Source organism: Anabrus simplex, chromosome 1 (assembly GCF_040414725.1).
Source record: "Anabrus simplex isolate iqAnaSimp1 chromosome 1, ASM4041472v1, whole genome shotgun sequence".
In the NCBI taxonomy this organism is placed as follows: Eukaryota; Metazoa; Arthropoda; class Insecta; order Orthoptera; family Tettigoniidae; genus Anabrus; species Anabrus simplex.
Genome location: NC_090265.1, coordinates 1,199,822,013 through 1,199,839,340, shown reverse-complemented (window position 1 = coordinate 1,199,839,340; position 17,328 = coordinate 1,199,822,013). Strand labels below are relative to the sequence as shown.

Sequence of the window (17,328 nt, the reverse complement as noted above, 5' to 3'; positions counted from 1 at the left end):
AGTGACTACTCAGTATGTATTTCTTTAGCTGTAATTCAACAAAAAAGAAAAAAGTACTGAAGTTGACATTGCACCGTTTCTCTCAGAGGAGTAATATAACAGAGCAAGTACTATTTCCGGAGTTTTTAGAATAATGCAAATAATATTACCTGTGATATCTTTGATCGTGTTGGTCATTAGTATTACCGTGATCGAGATTGACTCTTGGTTTTTCCTTTGAATACGGTTTCTTCAATCATCTATGGCCTGCAGTGTATTCGGTTTTTCCCTATAATTATTTCAAATGATGAAACCCGTCAGAGTAGCAAACAGTAGTACCAATAACTCTGTTTTTGGACTGTTGGCTTTTGCCCTAGTATCTTCAATTAGTACAAATTGCCATGGCAGCGAGAAAGATACCATCCTAATATTTACAAGAAGTTAAAATGGGTAAAACGTGGAAAGTAATTCCCAGGATAATGTTAGAATTCTAACCCAACTTTATCACGAGACACGTAGGAAATTGACCATTGATGTATTTTTCAAGACTTGCGACGATTGTGACAATTTTACTTACAGCTTTTTATCAAATTGTGTTGTCAATTCTGATAAATGATGATGATGATAATAATAATAATAATAGTAATAATAATAATAATAATAATAATAATAATAATAACATTGCAGTAATGTAGTACAACACTGTCTAACCAAACTAAAGGGGGTGGGGGGAGAGAAGCCGAGAGGATTCGTCGTGCTGACCACACGACACCTCGTAATCTGAGCAGCTGTTTCTTGCTTGACCATGACCTTTCGGGTCTCCTGCGCCATGGGCTTTGGTTTTGTTTTGTTAGATCAATATATACTTCAAAAACCTGTCATTTTGGTTTGTTTATTGAGTCCCTCCCAACGTTTTCGAGCAGCAAAGTTCTGTGATCTTTTCATTAGTACGTTAGCCGATGTATAGTTCTGTATTATATTTTATTGTTCAACAATTCTCAGGGAAACCTAAAATTACTAAAATATATGTAGGCTACGTACTATCGTTTCTGTGTTGCTTTAAAAGAAAGGCTATTAATCTACAGCAGGGTCTTTCAGGGTGTATGCGCCTGGTGCATGCACTGTGCACGGTGCAAAAGACGACTTCGCTTGGTTGACCAGAGTACAGACCCCCATTCCTCGATTTGGAGCAATAGCGCTGTCTCCCTCTTTCCCCACGCCTGTCTCGCTCGCTCTCCCTGTCTCCCTCGTCCTCACTTCCTCCGTAGCGCTCCAAATCCGAGCTGAGTTGAGCCGAGTTGAGCCGAGGTTAGCCGAGTAGCCCAGAGACGAAGCGTTGGTCCGAGCCGAGCCGAGCGGAACCGATGCACTGTGCACAAGAACTCTGCACCGCTGTTTGCACGCGTGAGATTTTGGGCGTTTGAGAGGCCCTGGTCTACAGTATACAGTAAGCTACAGCTGGTACAAAGGTCACTTTTAATTTTCACTTTAAAACAAGACATGAAATATAGTAGGTTATTTAAGACATAGCAAACTCTTAACTTAGGTGTATGTCTAGTGCTCTAAAACCATCGTCAGCTGTCTGGACTGAGAAGTCGGTGACTGGGGAATCAGCTAAAGTTCGGGCATTCACCTCTCCGCTAGCCATAGCCCAATTGGTTATTCCTTGATGAACGTGCAATTAAAATCGTGTCTTTCAAATATGAAATAAAATAGTGATATAATTCAAGAAATTAAGTGATATCTGTCTAAGTGAAGTGCCGTTAATGATATTTGTGTTAGGAAGAATAATCTTTGATAATCCTAGTGTAGAATAGTCAATACTTATTTCAAAAAGAGCACTAGGCAGGATTTTTACAGGATCTGCCATCTTGGAGCTTGCTTCACAAAAGACATAGAAAAGACAGATATACCAACCCAACCAGGCATGGCGAAAGAAAGCCACCAGCACACTGCGAAGCCTAGCAAGGAAATTGATAAGCATTAAATCTACTCAATATGCGACAAAAGAGTTGAATAAAATGATGCAGATGAGACCTGCTCATTTGCGGAACTACAACAAGGTCAAGGTCAATTTAACGCTCTTAAATCAACCAATAAAAAGAAATCAAAACTTATATGGTTATGTATTAGCTGTGAACAAGATTTCACCCTATATAAAGCAGGACTGCCTGCTGTCATTTCTTGATGGATACAGTACTTTTGCATCCATCTCTTGGCACAGGCCAGAGAAAAGTGTAGCTTCCATCGAAGTCCCAGTCAACATCCATGGCTGTGACAATATGGAAGTTGCTGGGGTATGGGTGGTGCTGAGTAATGACATTCAGAGCATGACTAGTGCATCTGAGTGTTATGAAAGGTGCTGCTCATAGGGTCAGTCGTGCTGCAATAGTACTTTCTGACCCAGTGAGGAAAGCTATGGCAAACTACCTCACTCCTCATCTTGCCTAGTACGCCTCATTTTGGTGCTGCCATTGGTTTTGGGGGTTTCCTTATAACCGCATAACCTTTGGTGGTGTTATTTGAGGATCCAACCAGCCTCTGGGCTGATGACCTAACAGACAGACATAAAGCAGGAAAGAACATGCAGAGAGCACTTGCAACTAATCTAGAGGTACTAGCGACTAGCGTTCAATCTGCTATCAATCACCGATAGAGTAAGTCAATCCAAGCCCATATTTCAAACAAACGGGGTTCTCCAATGAGACCCTCTTAGCCCGATGTTATTTAACATGCTAAATCATGAAGTAGTCAGAGAAATTGCATCAGATGAAGTATCAATGATTCTTTACGCAGATCATCTTCTTTCGAAAAGCAGATCTGCCCTGCACGTAGGATTGACTAAACTCTGTAAGTGGTCGCAGGAAAATTAATTCATGATAAACACCAACAAAACAAAAATCATGAAATTCAGGAGAGGAGGCAGTATGTCCAAACTAGACAACTTCAACTGCGGAAAGGACAAGATAGAGTTGGTAAACTCTTATAAATACCTAGGACTAACCCTTCAAGTTCACGAAACATACAGGAGCAAGATGCACCGCAGCAGTTAAAGCCATCTCTGACATAAAGAACATTGAAAAGCTATCACTTGACACAGCTCTTCACAGCTTTTCACATTAAGATTGTCCCTTAGCCTGTTACGCAATCACCAACATTTGGATCCACCTTACTCCCGCTAATCGAAGAAGGCTGGATACTGTGAAATCAACCTATCTACGGAAAGTCCTTAGGTTATCCCAAAGGACGAGGACCAGACTTCTTTTATCTACTAGCAGACCCAGACTTCTTCATCAGGGAGGTAGCAATAAAGAACAATCTGCCGCAAACCCCAGCATACAAAACCCATATAAGGGAAATTGAAGGAAAAGCTAATGCAATAGACGAAGGCTTCTATCACACGTCGGCCATGAGCACAAATGAATGGAGGGCCCCTAACTTTTTACTGCGACACGTATATATTAGAATGGCAGCGCATGGATTTTTTATTTCAGAATCTGCATCCTACGAAGATTTCACTAGGCGTCATCTCAATATTCCTGCACTGTGTGTGGACAACGGTGTGAACAGTATCATCTACTTGATTGCATAGCAAGGACAAAGTCGCTGTTATTTTACGCAGTTGATAAAAATTTTGTGTAATAAACAACTCTCATGTACACATTGTGTTTAATAAAAGTTATAATTTCCGTACAGTTTCCTCCTTTTCCGAAGACATTTCGAAAAACCCGGGTTTTACTGTACATTGATGTTGTTTTTGTGAGGGCCATACATTCTTAGACTAGCTTGATACAGCTCTCTATACTAGCCTTTTATTTTCGACTAGCAATTACCCACAGCTTCGCTCGCGTGGATTTCGTAATTTGTTAAAATTATTTGTTAAAATATACATGTTTCTTTATTTTTAAAGGAGATTCCAAATACCAATTTTCACGTCTGTAACATTTTTAGTTTTTGTTAAAAAATATACATGTTTCCTTATTTTTAAAGGAGATTCCAAATACCAATTTTCACGTCTGCAACATTTTTAGTTTTATTGTACTAAGACATTATCTGAAAATCAATAAAGTGTAAATGCTCACTGAAATACTGAGTTTCATTTATCCCAGAAACTCTTTGTAAACCAAGTTTATGGTATTGCCTTTTGGAGCTAAGATGACCATGCGACATAAAACTGTACATGTGAGAAACAGTCTTCTCTCAAGTCGACAACAAACCAAAAAACAAAATGTTTATTTCTACAAGAGATTCCAAATACCTATTTCCACTTCTGTAACATCTTCAGTTTTTGAGATACAAGTATCCCCATAAAAATAATTCAACCCCTTTATCTGTCCTTCGCCCAACCTCAACCCCACCTAAGTGGATTTTTCGAAAACAAAAAAATATACATGTTTCTTATTTTTAAAGGAGATTCCAAATACCAATTTTCACGTCTGCAACATTTTTAGTTTTTGAGATAAGTATCCTCACACAAATAATTAAACTACTTTTAATTCCTTCACCCCCCTTAAGTGGATTTTCCGAGAAAAAATGAAATACGTATGTATTCATTTTTAAATGAAACACCAAATACCAATTTTTACCTCTGTGGCATCTTTAGTTTTTGAGATATCACTATCCTAATAAAGAGTATTCAACCCCCTAGTCAGTCCTCTTTACACCCCCTTTAAGTTTTCTTTGGAAACAAAAAAATATGTGTTTCCTTATTTTTAAAAGAGATTAAAACTAACAATTTTCACGTCTGTAACATGTTAAGTTTATGAAATGTTCTGAAGATATTCTCATTTTAAAAATTCACCCCTATTTTCTGTTCCCTATAAGCGGATTTCCCGAAAATAAGTTATCTATGCTTCTTTACTTGTATAAGGGTTTCCAAATACCAATTTTCACTTCTGTAACAATTTACGTTTCTGAGATATACTGTAGATATGATCTTTTAAAAATTCACCCACTTCGTCACCCATGTTCACCCCCCATTTTCCAAAAAGAAAAACATACAGGATTCTTTATTTTAAAGGAGATTCCAAATACCAATTTTCATGTCTGTAACATCTCCAATCTTTTTAGAAGTATCCTCTTAAAAGGTATTGAACAGGTTTTTCCCCCGTTTCACCCCTCTTACGGGGATTTTCCGAAAACAAAAAAAAATTACCTGTTTATTTTTAAACAAGATTTTAAATACCAATTTTTACGCCTGTAAACTTGTACATTTTTGAGATATACATATACTCATGTAAACAATTCATCCTCCCTTTTCACCGCCTTAGCGACAGAATATCCAAAAATCCTCCCTTAGTGAGAACCTACACTCTTAACATAAATATATCCCCAAAATGTCGTTTCGTTATGTCCAATAGTTTTGGCTCGGCGATGATGAATCTCACAGTCAGTCAGTCAGTCAGTCAGTCAGTCAGTCAGGACATTTTTTTAAATATATAGATGTTACTACTGCATCCTACATGTACTCTCTTATATCCATGCCTTTTTTGCGCTATTTTGCTTAACGTCGCACCGACACAGCTATGTCTTATGGCGACGATGGGATAGGAAAGGTCTGGGAAGTGGAAGTAAACGGCCGTGAACTTAATTAAGGTAAAGCCCTGGTATTTGTCTGGTGTGAAAATGGGAAACCACGGAAAACCGTCTTCAGGCTGCCGATAGTGGGGCTCGAACCCACTATCTCCCGATTACTGGATACTGGCCACCCTTAACCGACTGCAGCTAATCAGCTCGGTCTAACTCTGCTGTTCATACACACTACATTTGCCTCTAAAATCAAATTAGTCTTAAGATTTGTCCTATAATTCTATTTCTTCTTCTGGTCGAATTTCGCCAAATAGTTCTCCTCTCACCAGCTCCATTCAGCACCTTTTCATTTGCAACCGATCTGTCCATCTCATCGTCAAATTTCTTCTGTAATACTACATTTCGAAACTTCTATTCTCTCTACTTCAATCATCTATAGCCAATAGTGTATTCGATTTTCCCCTGTAATTATTTAAAATGGTGAAACCCCTCAGAGTAGCACGCAATGGTACCAATAACTCCTTTTCAACATTTTTTATCAAATTATGTCGTCCGTTCCGATTAATAATAATAATATAACGTCCGCCTCTGCGGTGTAGTGGTTAATGTGATTAGTTGCTGTCCCCGGAGGTCCGGGTTCGATTTCCGGCTCTGCCACGAAATTTGAATTTTTTTTTTTTTTTTTTTTTTTACTATTTACTTTACGTCGCACCGACACAGATATGTCTTACGGCGACGATTGAATAGGAAAGGCCTAGGAATTGGAGGGAAGCGGCCGTGGCCTTAATTAAGGTACAGCCCCGGCATTTGCCTGGTGTGAAAATGGGAAACCACGGAAAACCATTTTCAGGGCTGCCGACAGTGGGGCTCGAACCCACTATCTGCCGATTACTGGATACTGGCCGCACTTAAGCGACTACAGCTATCGAGCTCGGTGATTTGAAAAGTGATACGAGTAATTGAAATGGGACAGCTCAGCCTCGGGAGGACAACTGAGTAGAGGAGGGTTCGGTACCCACCTCAGCTATATTCGAAGTGGTTTTCCGTGTGGTTTTCCACATCTTCTCCAAGCAAATGCCGGGATGGTGCCTAACTTCAGACCACGGCCTCTTCCTTGCCTATCCCTTACACTCTTCCCATTCCCCATAAGGCCCCTATTCATCATAACAGGTGTGGCCACCTGGGCGAGGTAATGGTCCTCCTTCTCAGTTGTATCCCAGACAAATGTCTCAGGCTCCAGAACACTGCCTTTGAGGCGGTAGAGATGGGATCTCTTGCTGAGCCCGGGGGAAAACCAACCATGGAGGGTAAACGGATTAAATAATAATAATAATAATAATAATAATAATAATAATAATAATAATAATAATAATAATAATAATAATAATAATAATAATAATAATAATAATAATAATTGTTGTTGTTATCCACGTTTCACTTCCATACAGAACCTCGCTCCTTAGAAAAGCCTTTAATCATAATAAGTATTATTACTTTAAGTCCCACTATCCACTTTTAAGGTTTTCGGGGATGCCGAGGTGTCAAGCTATTCCGCAGGATTTCTTTTCCGTGCCGGTAACTCTACCGACGCGAGACTGCTGTATTTGAGCTTCTTCAAATACCACTGGTTTGAGCCGGCATCGAACCCGCTAACATGGACTCCGAAAACTAGTGCTGTATCATCTGTGGCACTTAGCCTGGTGGGTTAGCTCTGGCTTCCTTATGTACTTTTTACTTATTGGATCTATGGTCTTAAGGAAATAATTATTTCGATTTTGCTCAGAGTTTAAAAGCGGAACCCATCGAAAATTATTTCGAGAAGGGCAAGAATGGAATTCGAAACACTCGTCTCTCGGATCTAGGTCTCGATAACTGCACTGAAATGCTTGGTTTCTGTACACGTAATAGATATTTGACACAGTTATTTCAACACATACATATTTTAAACTGTCGATTGCAACTGAACTGCAAGATGATACTGTACCGTATACAGTTAGGAGTCAGCAACCTGTCGTACGCGTGGATCGTTGCTGACAAAGCATTCTTAAAGTAGGCCGTGCCTTTAACCACAACGATCAAGTCAGTCTCATTTTAAGTCTTAAAAGATGTAGATCCCTACAGTGCGTTAAGTGTAGAAGATGCTGAATTTAAAATTACCAAGTTTCATAGAAAAATGTGGCATATTATTGGCGAAGAAGTGAACTGCAAGAAATATTTAGCATCAATCCAAGTCTTCAACAGTAGTTATAAGGAAGTGAGATACTTCGTTGAAACTTCTTTTTTTTTACGGTAATACTAGTAATAAAGCCTGGAGGGAATTTATTTTCTGTTGGAATTTCTACTCAGTTGAAGCACTGACTAAACCCATTAAATAAATTTACAGAACTGTAAACTAAAATAATATTATTCACGTGGCAACGGGTATTGTTTTTAATTTTAACGTAACAATTGCCAATATTCAATCACAAATTCATTATCAACAGTTCACGTGCGTGTTCAAAACAAATCGGAAAAGCTTCTCAGGTTAAAGGTGTTAAGAACTGACTTAGAGGGAACTGATAATTGTTAGTTCAAGGGTCAGTGACTTCAAGATCATCATACTCATGACCGAAGAAAGAAGGAGAGTGCCGTTCCCTCAAAAAATTGAGAGAATCGGGAGAAGGAAGTGTCTTGACACGCGGGAAAATGGAAAATTCTTAAGGACTGTAAATTTAATATCGTGTAGATAACGGAAGCCCCATCCATTCAGAATTACAAAGAGGAGTGGTTAAAAAAATATCAGCAATACTTTAGGAATACAGGTGAGTTAATATTTATTATTAAACATATTACAGTTGGAAAATATCTCGGAGAAAAATGTTAGTAAATATATTCTACAAGTAAATATAAAATGTAGTTCTGCATGATCTATAGCTACCACAAGTATTAGTTTCTTCTTCTTCTTCTTCTTCTTCTTCTGTTACTTTTACCCCATTCCAGAGGGATCGTGGATGCAATATTTGTGGAACATGGTGACTTCGCCTTGTTTTACGGCCGAATGCCCTTCCCAGTACCAATCCACCGTGGGGGAAAGTATTCTACTACCATATTACGCATTTCTGTGATGGTTGACAGAGTAGTATATTGTCAATAAGTGAAGAGGGGTACTGTATATTAAGAAAAATACAAACACCCTGTCCGCGAGCTAGCAAACTTGACAAGACACAACATAATCCAGGACACAGTAGGGAATCGAACCCACGACCCAATGAAACGAAGGCCACTACACTGACGATTTAAACAAAGATCCGGAGCGCTGCCTAAAATATAACTTATAATATTTACAAGACCGCGAAGGGAACACATAATACAGCTGTGTAAAACTCTACAGTTAGTCTATTATTATTATTATTATTATTATTATTATTATTATTATTATTATTATTATTATTATTATTATTATTATTATTATTATTATTGTCCCCCTCTATGGTATAGTGGTTAGTGTGATTATCTGCCACCCGCGGAGGCCCAGGTTCGATACCTTGTTCTGGCACGAAATTTGAAAAGTGGTACGAAGACTGGAACGGGGTCCACTCGGCCTCGGGAGGTCGACCAAGTAGAGGGGATTCGATTCCCACCATAGCCATCCTTTTGAGTGTTTTTCCGTGTTTTCCCCACTTCTTCTCCAGGCAAATGCCGGGATGGTACCTAACTTAAGGCCACGCTCGTTTCCTTCCCTCTTCCCTACCTATCCCTTCCAATCTTCCCATCCCCAATAAGGCCCCTGTTCAGCATAGCAGGCGAGGCCACCTGGTCAAGGTACTAGTCCCCCTCTCCAGCTGGATCCCCGACCAAATGTCTCACACTCCAGGACACTGCCCTTGAGGCGGTAGAGGTGGGATCTCTCGCTGAGTCTGGCGAAAAACCATCCGTGGAGGGTAGACGGAATTAATAATAATAATAATAATAATAATAATAATAATAATAATAATAATAATAATAATAATAATAATAATATGAAAACCGATAGTTAAAAATCAAGGGCCTTACGATGACCTTTTCTTTTTACAATTAGCTTTACGTCGCATCGACACAGATAGATCTTATGGTAACGATGGGATGGGAAAGACCTCGGATTGGAAAGGCCTTAAGGAGCAGCCTTAAGAGTTGCCTGTTGTGAACATGGGAAACCACGGAAAACAATCTTCAGAGCTGCCGACAGTGGAGTTCGAACCCACTATCTCCCGAATGCAAGCTGACAGATACTTGACGCAAACCACGCAGCTACTAGCTCTGTATGGCCCTTATTGATACACTCTCTGCACGCGACTGGCTTCAATCTCTATGTGTGAAATTATGAATGGGTTCGTGATAGCCGAGTGGTACTATTATTTACTTTTCTTCAAGGTGGCTGTGGTTCGAACCCCGGCAATTGCAGGCACGAATTGTTGAAAGGAAGTCACATTCCTACGGTTCGGATTCTAGGTAAAACTGTCCGCGTGGCTATTATCACAATATCAACTGTCATTTTCAATACCGGTACTACAAACTTCCTTCCTTGAAATTATGATTGTAGCTTACTTGAGAGTTTTCTTTAGTCTTTCCGTTTCGTAAATATTTTACTTTGTCAGCTTCTTTTGTTGTTGTTTCTTTCGCAAATAAATAATTTTCATTTATCCTACTTGAATGATCAGCCCTACTTACGTAAAAGAGCTGTTCTAGCCTGTTCGTCAACTCTCTCCATGCAACATGATCATATAAGCACTGCATGTGGCACATATTATAGTTCACCTGTCTTTCTCTCTAGGCTCCAGCGATACCCACCCAAAGTTTTACGTCATCCTTGGCACACTGCTTCTAGGATTGAAATCATCGAGCATGTTTTCCGCCTTTCTCTAATCCACATTTTTATTAGCCCTGTTTGGTTGGGATGTCATACGACTGTTCTGTTTTTTCAAGACTCGTTTCGCATGCCATAGATATTCCAGTTTCTTTCGCTTAGTTCTATTACCTCCTAGCATACACGTTACAAAATGCAATTATTTGTACATCATTGATACAACCCGCATGAACGTCCCGCTAACAGGTACGACTGTATTATGTGGCCTCCTAGATATTTGGCCTTATGATGACCTTTTCGTTTTACAATAAGCTTTACGTCGCACCGACACAGATAGATCTTATGGTAACGATGGGATAGGAAAGACCTCGGAATGGAAAGGCCTACTTCCATGTATCATTTATTTTATGCTCTAGCTGGACGGATACAATTTAGAAGTTCAATTTAATTTTGATAGAGTATTTGCGTACCTATAAAAAATAAGTTCTTATGGAAGGTATGGTATCTGAAAATAGAAATCCGCCGAGAAGTCATGTTTTTACACGTACTCAGTGAAAAAGTCTTCTTCTTATCTTAATCTGTTTACACTCCAGGGTTGGCTTTTCCCTCAGACTCAGCGAGGGATCCCACCTCTTCTTCTTAATCTGTTTACCCTCCAGGGTTGGCTTTTCCCTCGGACTCAGCGAGGGATCCCACCTCTTCTTCTTAATCTGCTTACCCTCCAGGGTTGGCTTTTCCCTCGGACTCAGCGAGGGATCCCACCTCTTCTTCTTAATATGCTTACCCTCCAGGGTTGGCTTTTCCCTCAGACTCAGCGAGAGATCCCACCTCTTCTTCTTAATCTGTTTACCCTCCAGGGTTGGCTTTTCCCTCGGACTCAGCGAAGGATCCCACCTCTTCTTCTTAATCTGTTTACCCTCCAGGGTTGGCTTTTCCCTCGGACTCAGCGAGGGATCCCACCTCTTCTTCTTAATCTGTTTACCCTCCAGGGTTGGCTTTTCCCTCGGACTCAGCGAGGGATCCCACCTCTTCTTCTTAATCTGCTTACCCTCCAGGGTTGGCTTTTCCCTCGGACTCAGCGAGGGATCCCACCTCTTCTTCTTAATCTGTTTACCCTCCAGGGTTGGCTTTTCCCTCGGACTCAGCGAGGGATCCCACCTCTACCGCCGCAAGGGCAGTGTCCTGGAGCTTCCGACTTTGGGTCGGGGGATACCAGACTTTAGGTCGGGGGATATAACTGGGGAGAATGACCAGTACCTCGCCCAGGCGGCCTCACCTGCTATGCTGAACAGGGGCCTTGTAGAGGGATGGGGAGATTGGATGGGACAGGAAAGGAAGAGGGAAGGAAGCGGCCGTGGCCTTAAGTGAGGTACCATCCCGGCATTTGCCTGGAGGAGAAGTGGGAAACCACGGAAAACCACTTCCAGGATGGCTGAGGTGGGAATCGAACCCACATCTACTCAGTTGACCTCCCGAGGCTGAGTGGACCCCGTTCCAGCCCCCGTACCACTTTTCAAATTTCGTGGCAGAGCCGGGAATCGAACCCGGACCTACGGGGGTGGCAGCTAATCACGCTAACCACTACACCACAGAGGCGACCAGTGAAAAAGTACCTGGTAAAATACTTTACACTTGGTTTTGACGTAAATATCTTATGGTTGGGGATTATCCGAAAATGTGTGTAACGTGACGCTACAAAATGTGTGACGGAAGGGTAATCATAACAACAGTGCAGGAAGTGATGAAACGTATGCATGGATGGTCAATGTTACCTAGCAATCGTGTCTCAAGGCTGGTTGCCATCTGAAATTAGCAGCCGTTGATGGATGGCATGATATATGTGCTGCGGGCCAGTATTTCTCTAGAAATATTAGCACATAGCGGTTTTTTCAGGCGCAACGCAGATAGGTATGTATGTATGTATGTATGTATGTATGTATGTATGTATGTATCGAGAGATTTGGCCACGCGGTTAGGTGCGCGCAGCTGCGAGCTTACATTCAGGATATAGTGGGTTCGAACCCCAGTTTCAACAGCCCTGAAGATGGTTTTCTGTGTTCTTTTTTTTTTTTCATTTTTATACTCAGAAAATGTCGGGGCTGTACCTTAATTAAGGCCACGGTCGCGTCCCCACTCCTAGCCTTTTACTCTTCCATCGTCACTATAAGACCTATCTGCGTCGTTGCGACGTAAGCCAATAATTGTTTTTAAAAAAGTATGTAAAGTACTCAGCCCCAAATCTGGTTGGATCCTCAATAGCTCCGCCATCAGTTGCCATAGATGGCCTAGGTGACGAGTACGAGGGAAATAAGGAGTGGGGTAGTTTTCCGTTGCTTTCCTCACCGAGTCAGAAGTTGCCATTACATATTAGTTTGCTAAGTGCGCACCAGCCATCCATACGAGCGACATTTTACACCATTCATAACATGGACTGGTTGCATGAGGAATGGCATTACTAGAACTGATCTAACCACAGTCACTTTCATATTGTCAGAGACTGGTAACACATTTGTTCTAGCCCATGCCAGAAGACACAGTAAAAGTGAACGCTGTCCTCGTCCCAATGTAGTATAGCTATTTTCAGGCACACGCCCAATGGGTGTGAGTTGTATACCGGCCCTCCTGCTATTGTTAAATTTCTAGCAGTACCTGGAATCGAACCCGGACCTCCGACGACGGCAGCTAATAGTGCTAACCACTACGCTACGGAGGCGAACAGAAGACAGTGCACCGTGAATACTAGGTCTCGCTAGCAAAGGCATTATACTTCATGTGCATATTCCTTATCTTCAGGCTTGTTTAAGAACTGGTTTTACTTCGCGGACAGAGACAGGTCTTATGGTGACGATGGGATAGGACAGGGCTAGAACTGGAAAGGAAGTGACCTGGCCTTGATAATGGCACAGCCTGGTGTGAAAATGGGAAACCATCTTCAGGGTTGCCGACAGTGGGGGTTCGAGGGTTCTTCTTTCAAGTTAACATATAAATAGTTTCTCAACATAAATTATTAATTGTGCTTCTTATTATGAAAAAATCAGTTTCTTCAAAATACACATTCTGATATTAACATAAATTAATAGATTTCTAATTATACATAAAACACCGAACCAAACCCCATGGCGCAACAGCACCTAAAAGCCATGGCCTACCAAGCGATCACTGCTCAGCCTGAAGGCATGCAGATTATGAGGTGCCGTGTGGTCAGCACGGCGAATTCTCTCGGCCGTTATTCTTAGCTTCCTAGACCGATGCCGCCATCTCACCGTCAGATAGCTCCTCAATTGTAATCACATAGGCTGAGTGGATCTCGAACCAGCCCTCAGATTCATGTAAAAATCCCTTTGCCCGCGGGGAATCGAGCCCGGGGCCTCCGGGTATGAGGCAAGCACGCCACCCCTACACCGTGGGGCCAGCTCTAATTATATATATACACACTAGCAAATGTACCCGTCCTTCGCTACGGTATTCTACATTGTATACGGATAACGAAGTAAATTACTGTACATGCATTAAATAAGATATTTTAAATTGCGTGTCTTTTAGCGTTATCCGGGAAACAGCATGGCGAGTACCCCAAACGTTGTTTCCAATGTGAAGTGTCAGGTGCGGAGTTGTGATGATAACGGCAAGCTCACTTGCCTACTGCCATCCACAATCAAGTTGGGAAGTTTACAGTATAATGGCAGGCCTCATTGCCTACTGCGCGGTCACAATCGATTTGGGGATTTTTCGTTGCAATGGCAGGCCCCGTTTCCTACTTCCAGACAGATTAAAGTTGAGGAGTTTTTATTATAATGGAAGGCAAATTCCCTACTGCCAGTCAAAATTTAGTTGTGCTGTTATCATTATAACCATAGGCCCCTTTTCCTAATGTCAGCCAGCTTACTGCCAGTCACACCGAGTTGGTGAGTTTCCATTAAAATAGCAGGCCACTATGCCCAATGCCAGTCACATTTTAGATGGGTACATTTGTTTACAATGGCGGGCACCCTTACCTACAGACAAACAAAATCGGGTAAGGGCATTTTGAACAAAATTTCATGCTCCCTTGCCTTCTGGAAATCAAATCGAGAAGGGAATTTTCTATTACAATGGTAGTCCCTCCTTATTATAACAGTTACACAGCAGTTGGAGAAGGACCCCATTCCTACTGCCAGTCAAAGTCGATGTGGGGAGTACTGACTACAATAGCAGACACTCCCTTTCTCGATCGCTAAAAATCGACATCAGTGAATATATATAGATCGACATACGAAAGTATATGCATGTTTACAATATTGCAGACCTTCATTTACACGTTAACTGCTGCTAAACGGTACGTCATATCGACAAACGGATTGTACTACAAGACGCCGCATTTAGCGGTCTAAACGTCTGGTCCTATGATATTTGCTCGTATTTCATCTATTTATGGGTCAGATTGAGCTAGAAACGTTGAATAGGGTGACATTTGGGTAGGCATGTTTGAAAGTGCATTACATTTCGGATAATTATGTGACATCTACAAACTTAGCACTTGGCTCACATATGGCTACTGGGTGGACCAAAATTCGTGTAGAATTAGATAAATCTAATCTCTTCCATAAGTGATTTAAAAATATGAATTATGCGTGTAAAAAGTGTAACATTTACTTACAATCGAGAAATAGAGACAAATCTAACGTATAAGGGATAGACATACAACAAAAATTAATAGGACCAAAGTTGTAGATCACTCCAAATTAAACTGAGATTGTGCCATCCGTTTTGTGATAGGGATTACCATTTAACCACGAAATACCTCGAAACGAAGGTCTGCCCCACTCTAGACTTAGCCTGCAAAACCGACCGTTCTTGATATCTCCCGTATTAATTCTCCTGTCGAAAAAATGCACATGAGAAAAAAGTTTTAGGAATGGATTTCCCTCAAGGCTGGCCGATTTCCAGTCATATTGGTCTTGTATATATTGTGGGAGAGTAAAAATCACTGTTTCGGTTCCGTATAAACCCCCAGTCCGTTCCGGAAATTTGAAATGGTATGGACCTCAAAACCTACCTTAGGACAGGTGGATGCTAAATATAAAGTTTGGTTGAAATATCTTCAGTAGTTCTCAAGTTGTAAGAAATACGCTTTACACGCACCCGCGTTTAAGTCTGGTGGGACTTGTGCTTAAAAACCGTCCGTTAATGATATCTCCCTTAATAATCCTCCTATCGAAATGATGCACATGAGAAAAAAGTTTTAGAAATTGATTTCCATTAAGGATGGTAGATTTCCATTAATTTTGGATGTGCATATTTTGTGGGAGTGCAAAATCATGGTTTCGGTTTCGGATAAAACTCCAGTAAATTTAGGTATTCAGAAATAATATTGGCCCTATAACCTACCAAAAGACAGGTGGATTCTAAATATCAAGTTTGATATAACTATATCCAGTAGTTTTCAAGTTATAAGAACTCAAACAAAAACACAGACAGACACCAAAGCTAAAAAGTATGCAGATGGTCATTATTACACCTGAAACGGATAACTATACGGAAATTTCGTCAAAATAGTCAATGTACAGACACACGCTCGGTACGATTTTATTTATACACTATAGCGTAGATACACATGCGAAATACTACACACACACACACACACACACACCATGATTTCTCAGGAACTATCGAGCCGAAGAAAGTGAAACTTGGATTAGACCACAAATAGAGGCTAAGAACATTTTTTGAAAATTCAAAACTTAAGGGGTTAAAACATGAACATCTCGTAATGTTTCGGAGTAATAGGTCAAGGACTTCGGTGATAGTTACCTTTTTGCCGTTTGTTTGCGTTAATAGATCGCGGGCTGCTCTAAAAATTTGTATGCTGCTTTGTAGCGTTCATACATCTCCTTCGTACGCACAAAAATTTAGAGAACACCTATATTAAATGCAGCACGGCCGTGTCACGAATACTAGCATGGGCGCCCGCAGGATCTTTTCCAGGGGGTGGGCCCATTAACAATTTATCTTGAATATAAAAACCAACATAACGTCAGCAACATTAAATTCTTTACAGAAATTTCCGGTTATAACAGATGCTAGATGAGTGACAGTAAGTTCCGTTTATGAAATAATATGGTACGATATTAAACCAATTGAACATCAACCTTTTTAGAATTCCAGGGGGGAGGCAAGCGCCCCCCACTTGCCCCCTTGCGGGCGCCCATGAATACTAGTTTGAAATGAGTAGGGTAGAGAGCTTGCCGAGATGTAGACAGAGATATGTTGTTACGCATTCGCTATTTCAGAGGAGAACATCTGCGGTGAGTAGATTTGTAAAAGTACCCGAGGGGTATTAATGACCTCCCGAGGCTGAGTAGACCCCGTTCCAGCCCTCGTACCACTTTCCAAATTTCGTGGCAGAGCCGAGAAACGAACCCGGGCCTCCGGGGGTGGCAGCTAATCACTTCCCATCCCCTCACAAGGCCCCTGTTCAGCATAGCAGGTGAGGCCGCCTGGGCGAGGTACTGGTCATCCTCCCCAGTTGTATCACCAGACCCAGAGTCTGAAGCTCCAGGACACTGCCCTTGAGGCGGTAGAGGTGGGACCCCTCGCTGAGTCCAAGGGGAAAACCGACCCTGGAGGGAAAACAGATTACGAACGAACGAAAGAAAATAAGCCAGTTAACAAATATATGAGTGCAGAGTTGAAATTAGCACTGGGTACATTCTCAACGTTCTGCATAAGGAACTGGAAGTACCAGAAAGTTTGTACACAGTGAATTCTAAAGCACATGCAGGAACATTTTTTGTTTTTCAATTTGCTTTACGTCGCACCTACACAGATAGGTCTTATGGCGACGATGGGACGGGAGAGGGCTAGAAGTGGGAAGGAAGCGGCCGTGGCCTTAATTAAGGTACAGACCCAGCATTTACCTGATGTGAAAATGGGAAACGATGGAAAACCATCTTCAGGGCTGCCGACAGTTGGGTTCGAACCCACTGTCTCCCGAATACTGGATACTGGCCGCACTTAAG

The 17,328-nt window shown here is 41.3% G+C and overlaps 1 protein-coding gene across 2 annotated transcripts in view; it reads left to right on the top strand.

Moving 5' to 3' along the window:
• LOC136858191 (fatty acyl-CoA reductase wat) overlaps positions 1 to 17,328 on the top strand; it is a 224,001-nt gene that overhangs the window by 28,987 nt on the left and 177,686 nt on the right. Inside the window, exon 1 of one of the 2 annotated variants that reach the window (XM_067137556.2) lies at positions 7,628 to 8,309. The exons of the other annotated variant lie outside the window; for it this stretch is intronic. The gene's annotated coding sequence lies outside the window, so the exon portion shown is untranslated. Of the gene's footprint in view, positions 1 to 7,627; positions 8,310 to 17,328 lie in introns of those variants that run through there. 2 annotated transcript variants of the gene reach the window in all.